Source organism: Polypterus senegalus, chromosome 14 (genome assembly GCF_016835505.1).
Source record: "Polypterus senegalus isolate Bchr_013 chromosome 14, ASM1683550v1, whole genome shotgun sequence".
Taxonomy (NCBI): domain Eukaryota; kingdom Metazoa; phylum Chordata; class Cladistia; order Polypteriformes; family Polypteridae; genus Polypterus; species Polypterus senegalus.
In genome coordinates, this window is record NC_053167.1 from 36,526,675 (window position 1) to 36,548,416 (window position 21,742).

The following is a 21,742-nucleotide window of genomic DNA, read 5'->3' on the forward strand; positions in this document are numbered from 1 at the left end:
TGGGTACCGAGAACAGAAACAGAATAGGTGAGGGTTAGTATTCAATTATAACTATCATGTTACTAATGTTTTAGTGCTAATGACTAACAACAGAGATGCAGTATGTACAGTTAATCAGCAGCTCTAGTCAGGATATGCTAAACTGAAGTAGTGAGTCTTCGGTCGGGATTTAAAGGCTGAGACCGAAGGGGCATCTCTTATAGAAGCAGGAAGACCATTCCACAGTTTGGGGCCCTGTAACTAAAAGCTCGACCTCCCACTGTTATTTTTATTAATCCTTGGAATACTAAGCAGACCGGCATCTTGAGATCTTAATGTGCGCTCTGGTTTGTAAGTCATGATAAGTTCAGACAAGTAAGCTGGACCTTGGCCATTTAATGCTTTATATGTTAAAAGGAGGATTTTGAAATCTGCCCTAAACTTAACCTGGGAGCCAGTGTAAAGATTTAAGAACTGGACTTATGTGTTCATATTTTCTTGTTCTTGTAATAATTCTTGCAGCCGCATTTTGGATTAACGGGAGGCTGTATAGAGAACAGTTTGAACAGCCAGTGAACACCGCATTGCAGTAGTCAATCCTACTAGAGATAAATGCATGAATTAATTTCTCACAATCCTGTTTATTTAGAAAGCGCCTTAATTTCCTAACATTTTTAAGATGGAAAAAACATGTTTTGGACGACTTTGTAATATGCGCTTTAAATGACATGCTAGAGTCAAAGATAACACCTAGATTGTGGGCTGATTCAGTAAAATTAATTGGGATTCCAACTGAGTTAAATGACGACAAAATATTGCTGTGATCAGCGTCATTCCCTCCAACAATTAACATCTCTGTTTTATCTGTATTTAAAGACAAGTAGTTCTCATTCATCTATTCCTTTAATTCACTAACACAACTAATTAAAGACAACATCGGAGAAACTTCATTTGATTTAAATGAAAGGTATAACTGGGTGTCATCTGCATACGAGTGAAAATTAACATGATGTTTCCTAATGAGAGATCCCAGTGGAAGCATGTAAAGTGAAAACAGCAAAGGTCCCAGTACTGAGCCGTGCGGGACACCATATTGAACTTCTGTGTATAATGATGGAGTACTGTCTGCACATTTCTGTACATATTGGAATCGATTTGATAAATAAGAACTGAACCAAGCGAGCACGGGGCCTGTAAGCCCAACATCGTTTTCTAGCCTGTGCAGTAAAATAGAATGGTCAATGGTGTCAAATGTTGCACTTAAGTCCAACAACATAGATATCTGCAATGCATTTCAAGATATATGAAAATAACTTCTTGTTCATTCTGCAATATCTCAAATTCATCTAAAGTTATCTTAAAATATAAAGGAAGATCATTTGAAAACATAGACAATTTTACAGAAAGACATTTTGACTTATTTTATGATATCTTGAACTGTATTTGAGATACAGTAATCCCTCCTCGATCGCGGGGGTTGCGTTCCAGAACCCCCCGCGATAGATGAAAATCCGCGAAGTAGAAACCATATGTTTGTATGGTTATTTTTATATATTTTAAGCCCTTATAAACTCTCCCACTCTGTTAACATTATTAGAGCCCTCTAGACATGAAATAACACCCTTTAGTCAAAAGTTTAAACTGTGCTCCATGACAAGACAGAGATGACAGTTCTTTCTCACAATTAAAAGAATGCAAACATATCTTCTCTTCAAAGGAGCTCTGTTAGGAGCAGAGAATGTCAGAGAGAGAGAGTGAGATAAAAGCAAACAATCAAAAAATAAATACGTGCTTTTAAGTGTGCCGAAGCACCTCGATAAAGCAGCATTTTGTAGAGGAACGTCCATATCCTCTAGGCAAACAGCCTCTATGCAAACAGCCCCTCTGCTCACACCCACTCCGTCAGGCAGAGAGAGTGAGAGAGACAGAGAAAAGCAAACAATCAAGCACCGCGCGGGAAGCATATCTTATATCATTGAGGAGTTTTAGTTAATATGTAATACATGCTCTGATTGGGTAGCTTCTCAGTCATCCGCCAATAGTGTCTCTTGTATGAAATCAACTGGGCAAACAAACTGAGGAAGCATGTAGCATAAATTAAAAGCCCCATTGTCCACAGAAATCCGCGAACCAGCGAAAAATCCATGATATATATTTAGATATGCTTACATTTAAAATCTGCAATGGAGTGAAGCCGCGAAAGTTGAAGCGCGATATAGTGAGGGATTACTGTATATAAAATTATAGAGGAACTTATTTCAAGATGTCTTAAACTGCATTTGTGATAGCTCAAAGTGAACACTATATAATTTCTTGACATTTATTTGAGGTAAGCATTCATCCATCCATCCATTATCCAATCTGCTATATCCTAACTACAGGGTCATAGGGGTCTGCAGGAGCTAATCCTAGCCAACACAGGGCGCAAGGCAGGAAACAAACCCCCAGCAAGGCGCCAGCCCACTGCAGGCTAAGCATTCATGATATCTTGAAATTTTAGATGTAGTTTATATTATTGTATCTTAAATGCATTTCTAGATGTCTGAAAATGTTTTCATTTACATATTTGGCTAATGCCTTTATTCATGGCAACTTACAATATCTGAGATACAATTGGTTACATTTCTTTTGTTTTTCCAATCAGAACAGAGGCAAGTGAAGCAACTTGTTCATGGTCACACAACATCAATAGGAGGATTTGAACCCAGAGGTTTGAAATCCAAAGCCTTATCCACTACACCACACTGCCTGCCTTGTAATTTGAGATATCTCTTAATGTTAATTTGGCTTACCACAAATGACAGCAACATATTTGAAGTGTCTTACTCATTATTCATGATAATTATTGTCTACAGCACAGCTAATAAAATATTTATAGACTATTAATATCTGACTTACACGACCCATCAAAATTTTTAAAACACCTCCATTTTTCTAGTTATTATTGAAATTTAAGCAGTGTACTTCCAGTGAATAACCTTAAATGAAACAAAGGTTAGTGATAAACCACCATAGCTTAAATAAAGCTTAGGTTACTATAAACTGACAAATACTGTTATTTTTAGAGATTAAAGAAAGAGGCCTTTATCTGGGAACAAGTAATGGGTTAATATCGTAAAGTTTTTCTGCCGCAATGGAAAGTTGATGCAAACAAATCCCACAAGAGTCCCAACTTTTGGTGATTACTTGAAATCCCTCTGTCTGCATAAAAACCAAGGTTGGAACAGAGTGTTTCTACTCCCTCTGAAGCATTAGTTGGACAGTATTGCACTGTATATTGCTATCATTAAGGTTGAGAACAAGGCAATTAATAAAGGAAGACAAGCAGACGTGTACTGACTGAAAGGATAATCAGGAAAAAATTTATGAGTGATGACCAGGAGAAAAGGACAACCTTAATAATAGGCAGGGGCCAATACCGGAAATCAAAAAGAAAGTCTACAAAGTCAAATTGCTAACAAAAAATCAAAACTATTTGCCAGGAATCACAAAAAATAAGAAACACAAAACTGCTATTTAGATCAATCTCAGATGACCTTTAAACAGTTGCGTCAATGATTTCATCTGTCATGCATCTCCACTGCATCATGGGAAAGATTTGTACAGCAACAGTTATGCAACTATCTCCAAAATTGCAAAAATGGTAGTGAACAATTATAATCTTTTTGGATAAGTCTCTGAATACAAAATATGGTACACCATTGAATTCCTTTTGTACAAAAACCTCAAATAAGCAATCAAAGTGAATTTTTATCTAAGACTGGAAATCCAAAAAAAAACCCACAAACAAAAGTTGTCACTTATAACACAGACCATTCAAATCCTTTAAAGGGCAGGTCTTTCTTTTACAGAAATTGCAAAGAAAGCCAAGATGTCAGTGAGTACAGTTTCCTGCACTATTAAAAGGAACTAAAATTGGAGGAAGGTCAAACAGGACCAGGTCTGGCTGACCCAAAGCCACAACAGAATTAGAAGACAGGTTTGTGCGAGTCAACAACTTTCGTGATGGGCATCTCACAGAGCAGTTGCCAAAGCAAGCATAGCTGTGAAGAGAAGACTTTGACAGGCCAAGTGGTTGTAAGAAAGCCATTGCTAAAAATAAAACTAGGAACTACCACCAGTCTCATTGTAGTCTGAAATTAAAGTGCAAAACAAATAAACAAATGGAGAGTTGGGTACAGCAAGGTTGTTAATCTATGTTTACATCACCGGTTTGAGTGATGTTTAATATCTGCATTAAACTGAGAAAGCTGAAAGGAGAAAGGTGATGGGTCAAACTGAATTGACTCTGACTGGAAAGGAATTGGAGTGAAACCTGCCTGGCATTTTCTACCTTAAGCTAAGAGTTTTGTGAAGTCGGAACCTTGACCACTGTTAGAGGTGGGGGATTCCTTTGCTATGGTAGGCTCTTTCCAGTTCCTAAAGGAGATCTTTTCTTTTCAGATTGGTGGATCTGGTGCCAGTGTTGAAGAAGTGGGAGCAACTGTAGGAAGCTTTGGCCTCAAATTTTGTTGGACCTTTCTGCCAGTCTTTTTAATTTTTATTTCAATACTATTTTTTTTTCAAGATTGATTATGAGAATCCATAGGTGTAAAACCTGAGAAATAACCTCGTTTGAAAATAAAAACAAAAAAAATTAAGCAGTAGAGTCCTAGTGGTCAATGTAATATTACCACTAGGTGACATAGTCAGCCTATTTGGCACTAATGTTTTGGGTCACACTGGAAGAAAAAGTTGGGGGGATCTAAACATTTTGACTAGTAGAGTATAATGGGTACCTAACTAAACTGTTACTGATGTTGCTTGCTGGGTGTCAATGGGAAAATACTTTGTTTCTGTGTGTATGGGCTGGAGATGGAGGAATTTGCTTTTTTCAGGTACTATGCATAATGTGAAAGGAGGCTCAAGACAGAAGGCTCAGTCATTGGTTATGAGCAGCATTGGCTAAGAGATTTTGCAGCTTTCCTTTTTATTTTCTTGTATACGAAGTATAGGGAAAGTATTGTAATCATCCAAAGATTCGATGTCGAGATTTTAATGAATCTCAGAGTTTTAGACCTCCCTGACTTTCTCGTATATGAAGTATAGGGAAAGTATTGGAATCCTCCAAAAATTCCATTATGAGATTTTGATGAATCTCAACGTGTTACTTCGAAAACACCATTTTTGGAATTATGCCTGTGTGTATGTAAACATGATAATTTAAGTACACTTTCACTTAGGTCAACCAAATTTTGCATGCAAGTATTAGGTACAAAACGTAGATTTCTATCAATTTTTGGGCTATTTCTGTTAACCGGAAGTGGTACTTTACCTTTTATTCATGCAGCTGCAGAGTCCAATTTATTTAACTTTACTTTTATAATAATTGTTCAATGTATTATTAATTTGATTTCATTTGTTGTTGATGGTTCTTTAATGTACATAATATAAAAATATAATTTTCTTGCCGTTTACTCCTCAAATATCCATTCCCATATCTGACTGTATGAGAAAGTCTGTGGGAGACCACTCCCAATTTTTTTCTTTATCTTGCTTAAACTGGCTACTATGCTAGTTTACGGTAACTTTATTTATGTACAGGTATAAATGTTAATATTATAAAATTTCTTAAATATACTTTCTTTCTTAAGAAAGAGACCTAACAAAAACTTATTGTAATTTTTTTTCCATTAATGGTTCCAGACTGATACACTTGTTTTTGCCTTGTTCTTTGCGTGTTTTAAGAAATTTGCATTTGTATGTGTATCATTTCTGCAACTTGTAATTAGTATAATGTATACTTGTATTTTAATTGAGAATCATTCACAGTGCTCTGCACCTGCACTTAGTGAAAAGTGCTAGCTATTGTCTGTTTTACCTGCATTTTTATCACTCTTTAATTTAATATTGTTTTTTATCAGTATGCTGCTGCTGGAGTATGTGAACTTCCCCTTGGGATTAATAAAGTATCTATCTATCTATCTATCTATCTATCTATCTATCTATCTATCTATCTATCTATCTATCTATCTATCTATCTATCTATCATAAAAAATAATTTGGGTCCTCAATTGGTCAAGCAGAGGCTCAGTGCAAAGGTCGCCTTTTGCTGTATTCAGACAGATGGTGAAATGGAGTTTCTAAGCATAAAATTTCACATGAAAGCCCTACAGGTTTTTGAGCTATGTATTGGACAACAATGAGAAAACAAAGCTACCCAAATTTTCAGAGTTGTGATATAACACAAACCTTTCAGCTTGGTCAATTTTATAAAATAAGAAAATATAACTGACAAACTGGCAATGCCATTTTTGTGTCATTTGAAGCACTTGATATGTTTAGTTTGTTCCTTATTTTCGTGAAAAGATACAGTTCTCTTTAAAATTTTTTGGTAGTCCAAGTAGCATATCGCCAGTGACCTTAAATTTCTCCAAAAGTCAGACTGGAAATTCATGTGAACACACTGAAGTGGGAAGGTAAAACATTACAAGTTGAAGCTCTGAAAGCTTCAAGAGGACGTGAGCAAAGCATTGCAAGTCCCTGTTGGGAGCTGCACATGTCCATTAGGGTTCTGTGAAATGAACGTACCATAACTAATTTATTTCTTTTGTGTTTATGTAACATAATATTTATCCTCGTGTTCTTAAGGAGGCTAGTGAGTACATATATAAACCCTTGACACATAGGAAGTCACTGAGCACTGGAGAGATTTCGAAGGACTGGAAAATGGCAAATATCATCCCATTATATAAAAAGGGTGACAGGGCAGATCCAAGCAACTATAGGCCAGTAAGCTTAACAAGCATCACAGGAAAATTAATGGAAGGAATTATTAAGGATAAGATTGAGCAACACATGGCAAGGACAGGAGTTATTCTGAACAGTCAGCATGGGTTCAGAAGAGGGAGGTCGTGTTTTACTAACATGTTGGAATTCTATGAGGTTGCAACAAAAGCATACGATCAAAGTGGAGCTTATGATATTATTTATCTGGACTTTCAGAAAGCATTTGATAAGGTCCCACATGAGAGGTTGGGCATCAAATTAAAAATGGGGAGTTCAGGGTGATGTTTTTAGATGGGTGCAGAATTGGCTCAAACACAGGAAGCAGAGGGTGATGGTGTGAGGAACCTCATCAGAACTGGCCAATGTTAAGAGTGGTGTTCCACAGGGGTCAGTGCTAGGGCCGCTGCTATTTTTAATATATATAAATGATTTAGATAGGAATATAAGTAACAAGCTGGTTAAGTTTGCAGATGACACCAAGATAGGATTAGCAGATAATTTGGAATCCCTTATATCATTACAGAAGGACTTGGATAGCATACAGGCATGGGCAGATTTGTGGCAGATGAAATTTTATGTCAGTTAATGTAAAGTATTACAAGAGGAAGTAAAAATGTTAGGTTTGAATACACAATGGACAGTCGGAAAATTAAGAGTACACCTTATGAGAAGGATTTAGGAGTCATAGTGGACTTCCCGGCAGTGTTCAGAAGCCATTAAGAAGGCTAACAGAATGTTAGGTTATATAGCACGATGTGTGGAGTACAAGTCCAAGGAGGTTCTGCTCAACCTTTATAATGCACTGGTGAGACCTCATCTTGAGTACTGTGTGCAATTTTGGTCTCCAGGCTACAAAAAGGACATAGCAGCACTAGAAAAGGTCCAGAGAAGAGCGACTGGGCTGATTCCAGGGCTACAGGGGTTGAATTATGAGGAAAGATTAAAAGAGCTGAGCCTTTACAGTTTAAGCAAAAGAAGATTAAGAGGTGACATGATTGAAGTGTTTAAAATTATAAAGGGAATTAGTACAGTGGATCGAGACTTGTATTTTAAAATGAGTTCATCAAGAACACGGGGACACAGTTGGAAACTTGTTAAGAGTAAATTTCGCACAAACATTAGGAAGTTTTTCTTTACACAAAGGACGATAGACACTTGGAATAAGCTACCAAGTAGTGAGGTAGACAGTAAGACGTTAGGGACTTTCAAAACTCGACTTGATGTTTTCTTGGAGGAAACAAGTGGATAGGACTGGCGAGCTTTATTGGGCTGAATGGCCTGTTCTCGTCTAGAGTGTTCTAATGTTCTAACACTTATTGTAGCCTTGTGTGTAATTAGTAGTTAATCGGAAAATATTTTAATTTATTGTTTTGAATGTCTGTTTTAATATTGTAAATGTTTATGTAAGATATTAATGGTATAGTGCTATAGGTAGAAATGCAAGTATATAAATGGCCCAAAAGCAGAGAGAGAAAGGCAGAGCAAGACTGAGAATACAATTAAAATGTTAAAAGTATTCTGATTAGCAGTCACAGTGAGGGTGTCAAGTTCTTGTTTTTGTTTTTTTTTCTATTGTTTGAGCCTATATGGAAATAAATCTCATTTGCAACTATGCACTGTTGTGGCTGTATCATCCTTCAGATGGATTTGTAAATCCACACAAACTCACTGAGGGTTATGCAGTAATATGAATTTCATTAATACAGACTTTGTCCACCTCCTGTATGTGATACTATTTTTTTTCTTGAAACAGTTGTATTTGTATTGGTCCTTTGGGTGATTTCAGCATTGTCATCCATTTTTGCACATTAATTTGTAAAAGAATGTCAATCTCCGAATGGCATCTCTGGCTTCCCTGGGCCACAAAAAGTCCAACACAAAGTCCTTAGAGGTCACTGGCATTGTCTCATTCATTATTGAAACTGTAATTTGATTTGCTGTCTTTAACTGTGAAAAACACCCGGCAGTATTTATCTTTAATATATTATCAGTGCAATTTACTGTAGTTGCTCAACGTACATAGTCTTACAAATGGAACATGAGCTGGGTATCTAACAGTGAATTAAGCTTTGTATTTGAACCTATGATCTTACTTTCAACACTTTAGCCGCTAGGTTATATTGCAATTAATGTTGAAATCATTTTCTCTCAATACAAACTAGTCATGCTGTTTGAAAATCGATGCTCAAAGTGACACAGTTCTTTTAAAACTCAAGAGCTTTATCAAAGAGAGCAGAACTCTTAGAGTGAAGAGAAGGGATTCCGATTCATTAGTACAACAGCTTACAGCAGCTTCATTTCATAAGCTGGTGTTCACAATTTTCCCAGCAGACATGCTTTTGAATCTTCTGTTGCTGATAGTTATTATGCCCCGCAGAAAGACTTGGAATTAGCTACCTTTGTCTCTGTTCATGCATTCAATTACAAATTAGATCTGGTCCTGCATGACATTGAAATTGTTTTTAATACAGTTCTATTGCACATCCTTGGGTATTTATGACCTTGACTTCTTTTAATATTGTTTATTTGAAGTATGACAAGTTGTGTAGTGTTAGATTAAAGCAGTACACATTGTCAGATTGTCTTTTATGTTCTAGCAATTTACAGTATGAAAGTAAATCTAAAGAGTAATATTTCTCTTTTTACAGAAACATTAAGCCTAGATATTAACTTTATTCCCATTATGTTGTGATTTAATTTTGAGAATATATCTTATAGTCAAATGAAGATTAGTGGAAGGTAAACACATTTAATATTTAGAGTTTTTACCAGAGCACTCTAACTATGTTGCCTTGTTATTGCTATTTCAATTAACTCTTTTCTAACAGATTTAATGCACTCAGAAACTGGATCTTTGCAAGGTAAAGAAGATGACTTGGAGACCCAGCTTGACTTCCTGTTTACTGCAAGTTAGGTGACAAAAGTAATAATATAAAATTCTTCTCCATCATCAAACATGCCGTCATATGCCTTTTACTCAAGAGTAACTGCTGTCTAGCCACTCTACCATAAAAGTCCAATTAATGGAGTGCTGCTGAGATTTAGATAAGTTCTCCCATCTCTGCCGAGGATTTTTGAAGATCTGACCATTGAGTTCTTGATCACCTTCCTGATCAAGACCCTTGACTAGAAAGACTCCTGGTGGTTCCAGACTTCTTTCATTTCACAATGAATGAGGCAACTGTGCTCCTGGTAACACTCAAAGCTTTAGGAATGGCTTCATACCCTTGCCCTGATCTATTCCTCATCACAATTTTATCATGGAGGTCTACAGAGAGTTACATAGACTTCGTGGCTTAATTCTGATATACAGTGTGAATTGCCTAAATGTTGTCCGATCAATTCAATTCGCCACAGGTGGACACATGTCAAGTTTAGATGCATCTCATGAATAATTAAAACAAACAGGATGCACCTGACCACAGCAAAGGTTCTGAGATGTAAATTTTTGAATTTCAATATACTGTATATGCAAACCTTTCTGAAAAATTATTTTAACTTCACAATTATAGCTTATTAGTCTAGATTGGTGAACAAAATAAAAAATGTATCGGTTTGCTGCCCATAACGGTGTGCAGTTCAGTAGTTCCCCGCTCCGTTTTTCCCTCCACAAAGTGCCGCCAGCTGCACACTTTTTCGCTCTTATCTGCGAGCTGTCACTATGTTAAACATTAAACCTACGGCTGAGAAACAAAAGTGCCCTTCAGAAACTCCCTCTTAAACAGTATTTCAGTGGGAAACGAGCATACTCTTAACCGTCATTTGCGGGATCAGGTTCCACCTTGCAGGCTTACCGCGTAACTTGCTTCTCACATGAGGTTTAGAACATTTAAAACACAGAGCCCCAGTCAAACTAAGGCTCACTCTCCTGTCCTTTCTCCCTCAGACTGTGTCTGCCCCAGTCGCTGCTTCCGAGCTACTGAACCTACTTGATGAAGAAGACTTTGTGTTCTTTTTGACCTGGAGAGAAGAGCTGGACTGCCATGTTTGCCATATTGCAACCTGTGTGTTTTCTGCTGTTGATAATCCCTTTTTGAATAAAGTCTTGTTTCTGTACCTGCCAGTTAAGCAATAAAGTTTTCGTATCTTGGGAACCTGATTCCTTTATCCAGTCTTCTGTGCAACTCTGTGACCCAAGCTTGACAGTATATATATTGAAATGGATGGCAAGGTGGAACCAACTTAATCCAAATTAATGATCTTTGTGTCCATAGAAGACTCCATGAAAATTAATAGGCAGTAGGAGAATGTCTATCAGAACCTAATGCTCACCTAAGCTGTCAGGTGGCAGCATCCCATGGTTGGAGCACCCAAGTGCATACCAGCATGGCAACCTGGGTATTGTTGTCCTGATGCACAACTCTGCTGGATGGTATGGTTGCTGCCAGGGGGCCTTCCTCAGAATGAGTGTCTCTATCCAGAGTGGGGCCTAATCCAAAAGTGCTTTCTCAGTGGCTGATTGTGCCTCTGGAAGTGCTCCCTGGGTTCAGCATAAAAGTAGCCACCCTTCTTCACTCAAGGTTTTGGTTGGAGTTGGTAGACAAAGTCTGAGATGGAGTGGACTGAAGTGAAACAAGAAGAAGGAAGATAAAAGAAATGAAGGAATTTATATTGTGCTGCGCTGTCCCCAGTGCAAGGAAAGGCTATGGCGAGGGTTAGGTTAACATAAACAACGATTTCAAGCAGGAACTGTGGTGGGAAGTTGTGTCTTGGGGGTTTGGTGCCTAGGTATGCCCTCTGGTCGCCATGATATAAAAATTATATCTGCAGTTCGTTTTTAATGCAACAGCTAAATGTGTTTAAAATGAATCCGGTTAATTTGACCATGCTTCACACATTATTTATGAAAAGGCACCAAATAAATCCAAGTCTAGCAATAGTAGTAGCAGGTCAGCAACTTGTTCATTTCTTATGTTGTTTCTTGGTAATAGTGATAATGGTTCTGATGGGCAAGCACTGTAAGCTGAGTGAGACTGTGGTCAGCGTCATGCCAAATTGACAGTTTAAAACTGTCCAGAAAAAAATGATATGTGCACTGATGTCAGGTAATTGAAATCTTCTTGTGAAATATTAGAGGCTATCAAGCTATTGATACTAGAGGAAGACAGAGTATCAGTGGGTCAGCCCTGATCCTGTTGATGCAGTTAAGCTGTTTTGTTCACACTTGCATCAGTATTTGACCTGAAACACCACAGTACTGATGCAACCCATTTCCAAGCAGCTAAAGAGCAGATGACACAGAGAAGAACTGTTCGACTCCAAACTAAGCAATAACCAGTGCAAATTGATCAAGTTAATACTTCCATTCATTTGGGCTTAAAGTTAAGATAGTTAGAATTATTGATACATTCTATGACAACATGCAATTTAAAACATTAAAATAAGTAATGCTATCAGGCTATCCTGTATAAAGCATAACTATTATACATATTTAAATGCTTTATTTTTAAAGTTGACTCTGCTTTACGTTATCATTTTGATTTGGAATGGAGTGGTAATGAATATTGTAATATTTTCGTTTCCTCTTTGTTCAAGGAAATACATCTATTTTGATTACAAATATGGGTTTCATATCTCTAATAGAAGAAAAAATAACACAAATTTAAAGTAGAGTTTGTAATGCATTATATTTTATAAGAAACTACATAGCATATTTAGTTACTTTTTTGTAAGTAAGAAGTAATGTAATTAAGTTGATTTTAAAAGTATAATTTCTCAATGCGTCTCTTAAGAACACTTATTTTTTTGTATCTAAAGATCATCGCTTAAATATTCAGTGCAAATAAACTGGTATGCCTAAGTAACTGGCTGAATAAATAGAAAATCAATAACATCTTATTTTTTCATCTTCATATAATTTTAAAGACAGAATTATTGAACTTATCAAAGTGCTAGACTAATTTGCAATGTGATGGGGCTCAAAATAATAAAAACAATTACTTTGAACAATTGACTGATTAGTGTTTCATTGCTTATTCAATTGTTTCTTTTACACAATAAACTAACTATTTATTTATTTATTTATTTATTTTTCAATAAACTGACATAATTTAATATGCTAAAAATTCTAATTGTGCAATTAATTGTGATTCAAGTTTTGAATCAAACTGCAACAAATATATATATATAGTGGTAAAAGGCGCTATATAGTGCCCGACCCAGCACAGACTCACACTGAGGCACGTGTAAAAACACAAGAAGACCTTATTTTTCTTCAGTTGGAGTGCACGTCTTCTCCGTGAACCCCCGAGCCACAACACAGTCCCAAAAGGACTTCAAATCAATCACAACACTCCCTCCTCGAACCACCACTTCTCCCTGGCAACCTTGTCCTCTTCCTCCCGATTCTGGCCGTTGGGTGGTGGCTGCTGGCCCCTTTTATAGCCCACCTGGAAGTGTTCCAGGTGCTTGATCACCTGCTTCTGATTGCACTTCCGAGCGGGGCTGTAGAGTTGTCCAGGCTGGCTCAGGGACCCATGCAGCGCCCCCTGGCGGCCACCACAGATCCCAACAGGGTTGTGGAGAACTCCATCTCCCATGAAGCCCTGTGGGAAACTGAGGCACCATCATCAACCAGGGAGGCTACCACCAAGCATCCCGGGGGATGTACTGAGATGCCCATGGTTGCTCCCCCGGAACATATATAAAAGGGGCATCCCGGTCAAGCATGGGACCTGGCCGCCTGCCACTATATATATATATATATATATATATATAGTGGTATATGACCGGCTTGTCATCCTGGCCAGTACCCCCAGGCCGCCAGATGGAGCCCTCCCTTTTATACACAGCCCTGCTGGATACCACAGGGGCCGCAAGAGGGAGCTGCAGGGAGGACCGAAGAGTCATGTGTGCCCTATAACCCGGAAGTGCGTCATAGGAGGAGTGACGACAGAAGTACTTCCGGGGTGAAGAAAAGGACTTGTACCTGATCCGGAAGTGATAAAGAATCATATGGACTGGGGATTGGGAACACTTCCGGGTCAGGAAGTATAAAAGGACTGTGGGAGCTCCCAGACGGAGAGCTGAGCTGAGTGGAAGGGTGGCAATGCGTCTGGGAGTGGATGATTGTATTTGTGATTGATTATTGGTTTGTATATGAGTATAGTGGAGTAGAGGGTGCTTTGTGCACTGTGGCATTTAAATAAAGTCAACATTTGGACTTTTTTCCTGGTGTCTGGAGTCTTGGACAGGGGTTCAAGGGAGCAATAGTGCCCCCTATCTGTCACAATATATATTTCAAAATTTAGTACCTGTTCTGGTTCCTGTCATTTGCAATATTCAAGCTTTCCTTGCATCTGCATTGTTTTCCTTTGGGTAAATTAGTTTTTCTTTTGCATCCCAAGAACACATTTTATAGGTTAGTTGTCAAATTAAAATTGGCCAAGTGTGTTTGAATATGCCCTGCTACACCCCACCCGCTCTAGATTCGGGCAGCCAGATACACTACAGCTCTACACAACCCTCAGACTGGATTAAGCAGTTTCATTATAGATAGGGGGAGATGAATAGATAGTATATATCACTGGATCCCAACCTTTTCTATGCCCTGCACCCCTAGAAAATGTTTGATATATGTTTGCACCCCCTACAAAAGTAATATCACATGTGAAATTGACAAATTTCTAGTTTTTGAACCACTAATTGAACCACATACAATACTGTGGGAAAAAAACTGAACTAAAAAAAAGCTTTTAACTTAGTGCATACAATTAAAATGTGAACTAATTCAAATATTAATTGAACAATTTACCCTTATAAATCTCAATAAACTTGTAAAGGTGTCCTAAAGTTTAAACACTTGATTGGCGATTTGGGAGTTGGGGTATCCAGGGAAACATCAAGGAAATGTCACACTCAGTTAATGATCGTGGGATTTGAGGGATTTGAGGGATTTTAAACCACCGTGAAGCAATGGGTGTCAGCACTAACCAATGAGACTCAGTCGACGAGCTTTGTCCCCTGATAAAATCTACACTGTAGTTCAAAGTCAGCTCAGGTTGGGGAGCATGCACTGGTACAGCACATTGCAGCACCCACCACAGTTAAAAATGGCACATAGTCAAAATTTCTGCACTACTGCCAGGATTGTGAGCCGGAGAGATGACCTGAGTGTAATCAGCAGGTCTTGAATCCAATTCAGTCCCCCTTGTCCCATAGGCAAAAATGTCAATCAAACCTCAAAATAAGTGATGTTTTATGACCTGGACTTGCACAGAAATCAATACTAGAGCTTGTCCTTCTCTACAGATCATTGAAAGGTCCACATTTCACCTTCTTAAAAAAAGTTATTTGCTTTTTCAAATGCTCCACCCAAAACAAGGAACACGCGCACAATGCTTGATTCTTTTCGTATCACAGAACAAGAGCGCTAACAAATAAATTACCTACAAAAGATGGCATACTGGAAGTCACCTACTGCACCATGATGAAGTCAGAAAATTTTTGGTGAATTGCAATGCTGCCTTTCTCTTTGTCGCACTCCCTGAAATGCCATCTCACACCCCCTGGGGTTCCCACCACCCCTGGTTGGGAATTCAAAATAAATATGACCTGTGGATTTCTTGATCTCCAAAAGCACACAATACAATGTAAAACGAAAATTAAGAAACCAAAGAACAGTCAAAAACAAAAATAGCCAGATCATTACAAATGGGAATTAATAAACAATGGGAATTAATCTCCTTATATAATACGCGACCGTGGCTGTTCATTTGTCTGTCCAGGATTTTAAATCACCTGTTACTTGCAAACCGTTTGACCTAATGACCTGAAATTTGGTACACATATACTTTGTGATGTCTACTATACGCTTGCGGGATGATGATTGACCTACAAGGTTATTCCTCTTCTTACTTTTATTTTATTTTATTGTAGAATAAGCTCTCAGCAGTGGCCAGCAGTGGCCAGCAGGGCGGCCGTGCGGCGCATTTGTACGGGCGCCATTCTCATCCCTACAACCTTCGCCGTCACTTCCCCTACCTCTTCATATCTTAAATCATTCTTGAGGCAGATTAAAGACTTAAGTGCCAGCTTAAGTGAAAAATTAAAGAAAACGTACTAAGTAATTGCAACACAAACACTGACTTAACCAGTTTTAATGCATAAAGATGCAGACTAAAGAAGAGAAGAAGATGGCCGCTAGGGATGTTTAGGTTACAGGGAAACACACACCTTCTTAAAAGCATGTAAAACAGAGGATGTATTGCCTTAATATGTAGCTGTTATATTTCATAGTAATAAAAGTCATCATAAGTGCTTGTTTGTCTAATGCAAGAAGTCTTTCCCAGACTGGGGTACATCTGTCGTTCAGATCTGAATGGAAGGCATTGTGTGGCTCCATCAAACCCCAAACCCCTCAAAAGCATTAAATCAAACTTGAAGTGAGATGACACAGAGACAGTGACAAAGACAAAGACTGTCAAATTGTTGCTGAAGATTTACTTTGTTTTTGTGCTTTTAAGGCTGTAACTATGACTCTACAATAAAGCGTGCTTTAGTTCATTTTGTGCAATTTAGAGATCAGAATGCCACAATATTAATGCCTGCACAATGTTATTCTAAGTGTGGTTGCTATAACCACCTGTTATATAAAATAAACATGGATTCTAAGGAAAAGGGGGTGTAGTCCATGAAGCGTGCTTACGTAATTGAGACTTAGCTGAGTACGCGTCACTTGAATAAGCCTCAATTTCCAATCAAGGCTCAGTCTGTTGAATGAACAGCAAGAGTTTCTTGTTAACTCAAGCGAACTTGTGAGAATTAAGCAGCCTTGAGAACTGATCGTCATTAACATCTACCAGAACTCAAAAAGCACACAGAGAAGGGTGGAGATGGTGCGATGTCAGCAGATTGAGTACCTGTCACTTCAAGAATGAAACTGTTGTGGTGTATGGTGTTTTATGGCAGAATTTTAATTATTCATCGTAAAATGGAACAACATGTATAGCACAAAAAAAGAATTGCATTTGCAATAAAAGAAGCATAGGAGGACAAAGGCAAGCATTAGCAGACCAATGCCACAGCACATTATGGTTCTGAATTTGTACATTGAATAATTAAATATTAATGGCATACTCAAATTTTTAAAATGTATATTATTTGTTTTTGTGAAAGTCATTATTGAATCAGTCAAAGCAAGGAAATATTCTGTAACGATATGAAGCGCATTTGTCAGGAATTGAAAATCATATACAGGAACATACTAAGGAATTCCTAGAATATATATTTACATGTAAATATATACTGCACAATTAGCAATCCAAGAAAACTGCAGCTTCAGCAACTGGTGCAGTGTTTCAGTGTCACTCCTGCTGTATAGTTTATCCTCATCAGAATGTCAGATCGCACAATAAGACTGGCCATAAATGTCAATGTCATTTAAAAGGACTGACCTGTGCAGTGATGCTATGAATGATTTGTATTTTACATATTCAGTCTCTGTTTAGCTTGTTGCTGCCATTATTCACACGCAAGTGCAGTCTATTGTGTTTATGACATATGGGAGGCTTAAATAACATGAACTAATATCACTAATATGGCTTTGGAAAGACACACTTAACTGATGCAAATGGTTTGCTCACTGGTCAGGCATTTGCTGTGGTAAGCTGACTTTGCAATGCCCAGTGATGTGCATGAACTTGTTCAAAAGAGCGCGTTCATTAAATAAGACCGGTGAACTTAACTCAACTTTGCAAGTGAAGAAATGTGAGTTAGTTCAGTTTTATGTACCATTCTGAATCTATTTTAGGTCCAGATTAAACACCCTGTAATGTAGAGGTGGAGCCGAATCCAAATACGGAATTTGGATAAGCACAAATAGTGGTTTTTATGAATATTTATTTTGTACAAAGTTTTTGCCATTTATTTGTATTCGAAAAATATAATACAAAATCAGAGAGGGACTGTCTGTGTCTGCCTGCTCGTGCTTAAGCTACACTCTCACTGACATGAGCACACGGTGAAGCTCTGCTTTCACTTTTAGGAAAACGTTGTACTTCACGAGGCCACTTTATATTTTTCCCCATTGGACATGCAATATCTGACGTGAAGTTTGACTGGCAGCGTAATTGGTTAGTTCACCTACACGCTGTTTCCACAGTCACCATTTGTGTCAAACATTTGGAAATAGAGCGGTAATTTATATGTATACTTGCATCTATTTAACTTCTTTTTTGACCAAGAGGATATTAGCATATATGGTTATACATGTTTGTTTCTGGGTATAACTCAATAAAGTGTATTTGAATAAAAACGTTTTCATAATAATTGCATTTTTTTCAAGAACACTGTAATAGCCTAATATACGGCATGCAAAATTGAAAAAAGAAAACTCATTTAAGGAGTCATTTATCCTCACTCCTTAAAAAATACAAAATGAACTGAACATGAACTAGTTCAAAATTGAAATGATGAACTATGAACATAAATTTATTCATTTTAGTCCGTGTGAAATGAACTTTGAGCTAGTTCTTGTGAGGTGTGTGGAAGACGAATGTTCTCTTCGTTCCCTTGTACTAATGTCTGAGAAGTAAGCTTTAAGAAACCAAGTAACAGCATGCTTTGTTTTAGCAAACAGAAAAATGTTTGTGCAGAGGACTCAAGGTCTGAGCATTCCACACATGAGTCTGCCTTATCACGTTTTCCCTTAGCTTGCATCTGAACGCCATAACTAAAGGGGCCAAGAAATCAAGTTGCATAAGGGACATTAAAGGGGCTCAAGGATTGTGTATAATAAATAATAAATGTGTTGACTGTTGCATTTTATAATGATATTAAATCACGCATTTTAGGGGTATAAAACTGGACCCCACTCAACAGACGGGGTTCAGAAGAGCCCTGACGCTGTCATGTACATTTGATTGGCTGCTTTTCTGAAACTCTTCTCACCGTGACTCTGAAAACCACACCTGCTGTCGGATCTGAGTTTTCGTCCACAGGTGTGAACTTGCACAACACTAACAATGCCACACTTCAATTAACTGTATATATATATTTTTTTTTTGGCAGGAAATGCCAAGGAGTCTGTGCTGCACTTCCTCATTCATCAGATTTTCAAGGAATCGACACACCATGGATGATCTCACAGTGTTGTTGAAAATAAACTGACTTTATAGATATTGAATTTAACCAAAAACATCTTTATGAAAACCATCATTACACGTACCAGACCCGACCTGACAAATTTTATAATTAGTGTTTGTATTTTATTGGCATATCCTCAGTTACAGATAGCCTGATAGCATTATTTATTTAGATGTTTTAAACTGCATATTGACTTAGAATGTATCTCATTTATGAATTATACAATGAATCTAAATATCTTAACCTTAACCAAATGAACAGAAGTATAAAGAGGAGGAGGAGAAGGTTAGGAGTATTCCCTGATACCGTGTGTTGCTGCACCCACCACACAATGACCCACTTCAGGATCCCAAATTAGGACCCGAGGGCAACAGTATTAGCATGATCAATTTACACTGGTTATTGCTTAATTTTGTTGGTTAAAGAGTAATATAGGCTATGTAGGTAACAAAGTAGGCTACAGTAGGTAACATATGATTAATTAAACAGCAACAACATATGTCTGTTTTGGGGGAAGTCTAAATGAGGTATAAGGAATCGAGCAATTGTAATCTGTGTCATCTGCTCTTTAGCTGCTTGGAAATGTGTAGCGCCAGCACAGTGCTGTTTCAGGTCAGATATCCCTGCAAGCATGGCCAAAACAGTTTGACAGCATCACCAGGCAAAGGGCTGACCCACTAATATATTATTTTCCACTCGGACTAATACCTGGACAGCCTCTAGCAATTCACCGGTGAACTTGCCTTACCAGACATCACTGCACATAGCATCTTGTTCTGGATGTTTTTTTTACCTGTCAATATATGAACGCTGAATAATGGCAAGGATGATGCTGACCACAGTCTCACTCAGGGCTTGTCCATCTTCATCACTGTGAGAATGTGGTTAATGGCATGAGACAGGTTTTAAATGAACAACCAACCATTGAATCATTACAGAGGGACATGGACAGATGAAATTGAATGTAAGTAAATATAAAGTATTATATGTAGGTTTGAATATACAATGGGAGGTCTGAAAATTGAAAGATCACCTTATTAAAAGGATTTAGAAGGTGTAGTGGACTCAACACTTCCAGACGGTGTTCAGAAGCCTTTAAGGCTAACAGAATGTTCAGAAGCCTTTAAGGCTAACAGAATGTTAGATTACATAGCATGATGTGTCGACTACAAGTCCAAGGTTATGCTGAAGCTTTATAACACACTGGTTAGACCTCATCTGGAGGACTGTGTACAGTTTTGGTCTCCAGAACATAGCAGAGCTTGAAAAAGTCCAGAGAAGAGCGGCTAGGCTGATTCAAGGGCTAAAGGAAATGAATTATGAGGAAATTTTAAACAAGATGAGCCTCTTCAGTTTAACAAAAGAAGATTAAGAGGAGACATGATTGAAGTAATAAAAATAATGAAGGGACTTAGTCTAGTGGATTGAGACTGTTACTTTAAAATGAGTTCAACAAGAACAGGGGGATGCAACTGGAAACTTGTTAAGGGAAAATTCTGCAGAAACATTAGGAAGTTTTTCTTTACACAGAGAACCATAGTCACAAGGAATAAGTTACCAAGTAGTGTGGTAGACAGTAGGACTTTAGGAACTTTCAAAACTCAACTTGATGTTATTTTGGAAGAATTAAGTGGATAGGACTAGCGGGCTTTGTTGGGTGGAATGGCCTGTTCTCATCTAGATTGTTCTAATGTTACCACCTTTTTTGTCAGCGACAGAATTTTATAATATATCTAGTGTTGCTGGATTCTTGTTACATTATTGATTAAATCAATATAACCTTTGTTGCAAAGGTATACTGCTTTTGAAAAAAAAAACAAGCATTAATATGTCACAAATGACAGACTGTATGCAAATAACTTTAACAAGGGGAGAGCATAAGTCAGTAAAATCTATTGCAGCACATGTTATTATGAAACTTATTTGCATACAGGATATCAGGTTTCCCAAATCAATGACATGCATAATATTCCATTCTCAAAGTCATAAACATTTCAAGTTCACCATCACAAGAGACTGAAACCTATACCATCAAGTTCAAGGCAGGAACCGCCACTGGACATTGTACCAGTTCATCTCAGGGCAAATTCACAGTTCATCACAATACTCACTCATGCTGATTTTTGGCCAACTTGGATTTGCCCACCATTCCTAGTTGTTTGGCTAACCTGCACATCCTTGGGGGATGAGGACTGAAAAACTGAATACCAGGAGAACACCCCACACAGACCCGGAGAGGACATGCAAACTACATACAGTCAATAACTGGAAACAAAAATTACACTGTCATACCTGTCCGACATTACATTTTGGAGCAATGAACTGTATATACATATTCCATGGAATCACTGCAATAGTACATGACAAATAAAACTTGCTAAAATGTTTAGCTACAATCTTATCTGATCTGTTCCCATACTCCATTCATCATGAAATGCAAGCCAGATATGGAGATGTTTTTAACAGTAGCTGTAGGCAGCAAACATAGCTTACGTACAGGAGGCAACTGACACAATGTGGTTGAAAGTTTTAACTTTTTGTTGATTTTGTTTTTAATTATTTTGTCCTTTTCTTACATCATGTAAAAAGATGACATCTTAACTTTAGCTTATTAGTTACCAAAATGGCAGACATCTGTAGGGTGTATATCCTACATGATGTTTGCATGTTAACTGTATTATTTTTCTGGACTTCTTTAGCACCTTCAACACCATCCAACCTCTGCTCCTCAGGGACAAGCTGACAGAGACAGGAGTAGATTCATACCTGGTAGCATGGATCGTGGACTATCTTACAGAAAGACCTCAGTATGTGCGTCTTGGGATCTGCAGGTATGACATTGTGGTCAGCAACACAGGAACGCCACAGGGGACTGTGCTTTCTCCGGTCCTGTTCAGCCTATATACATCAG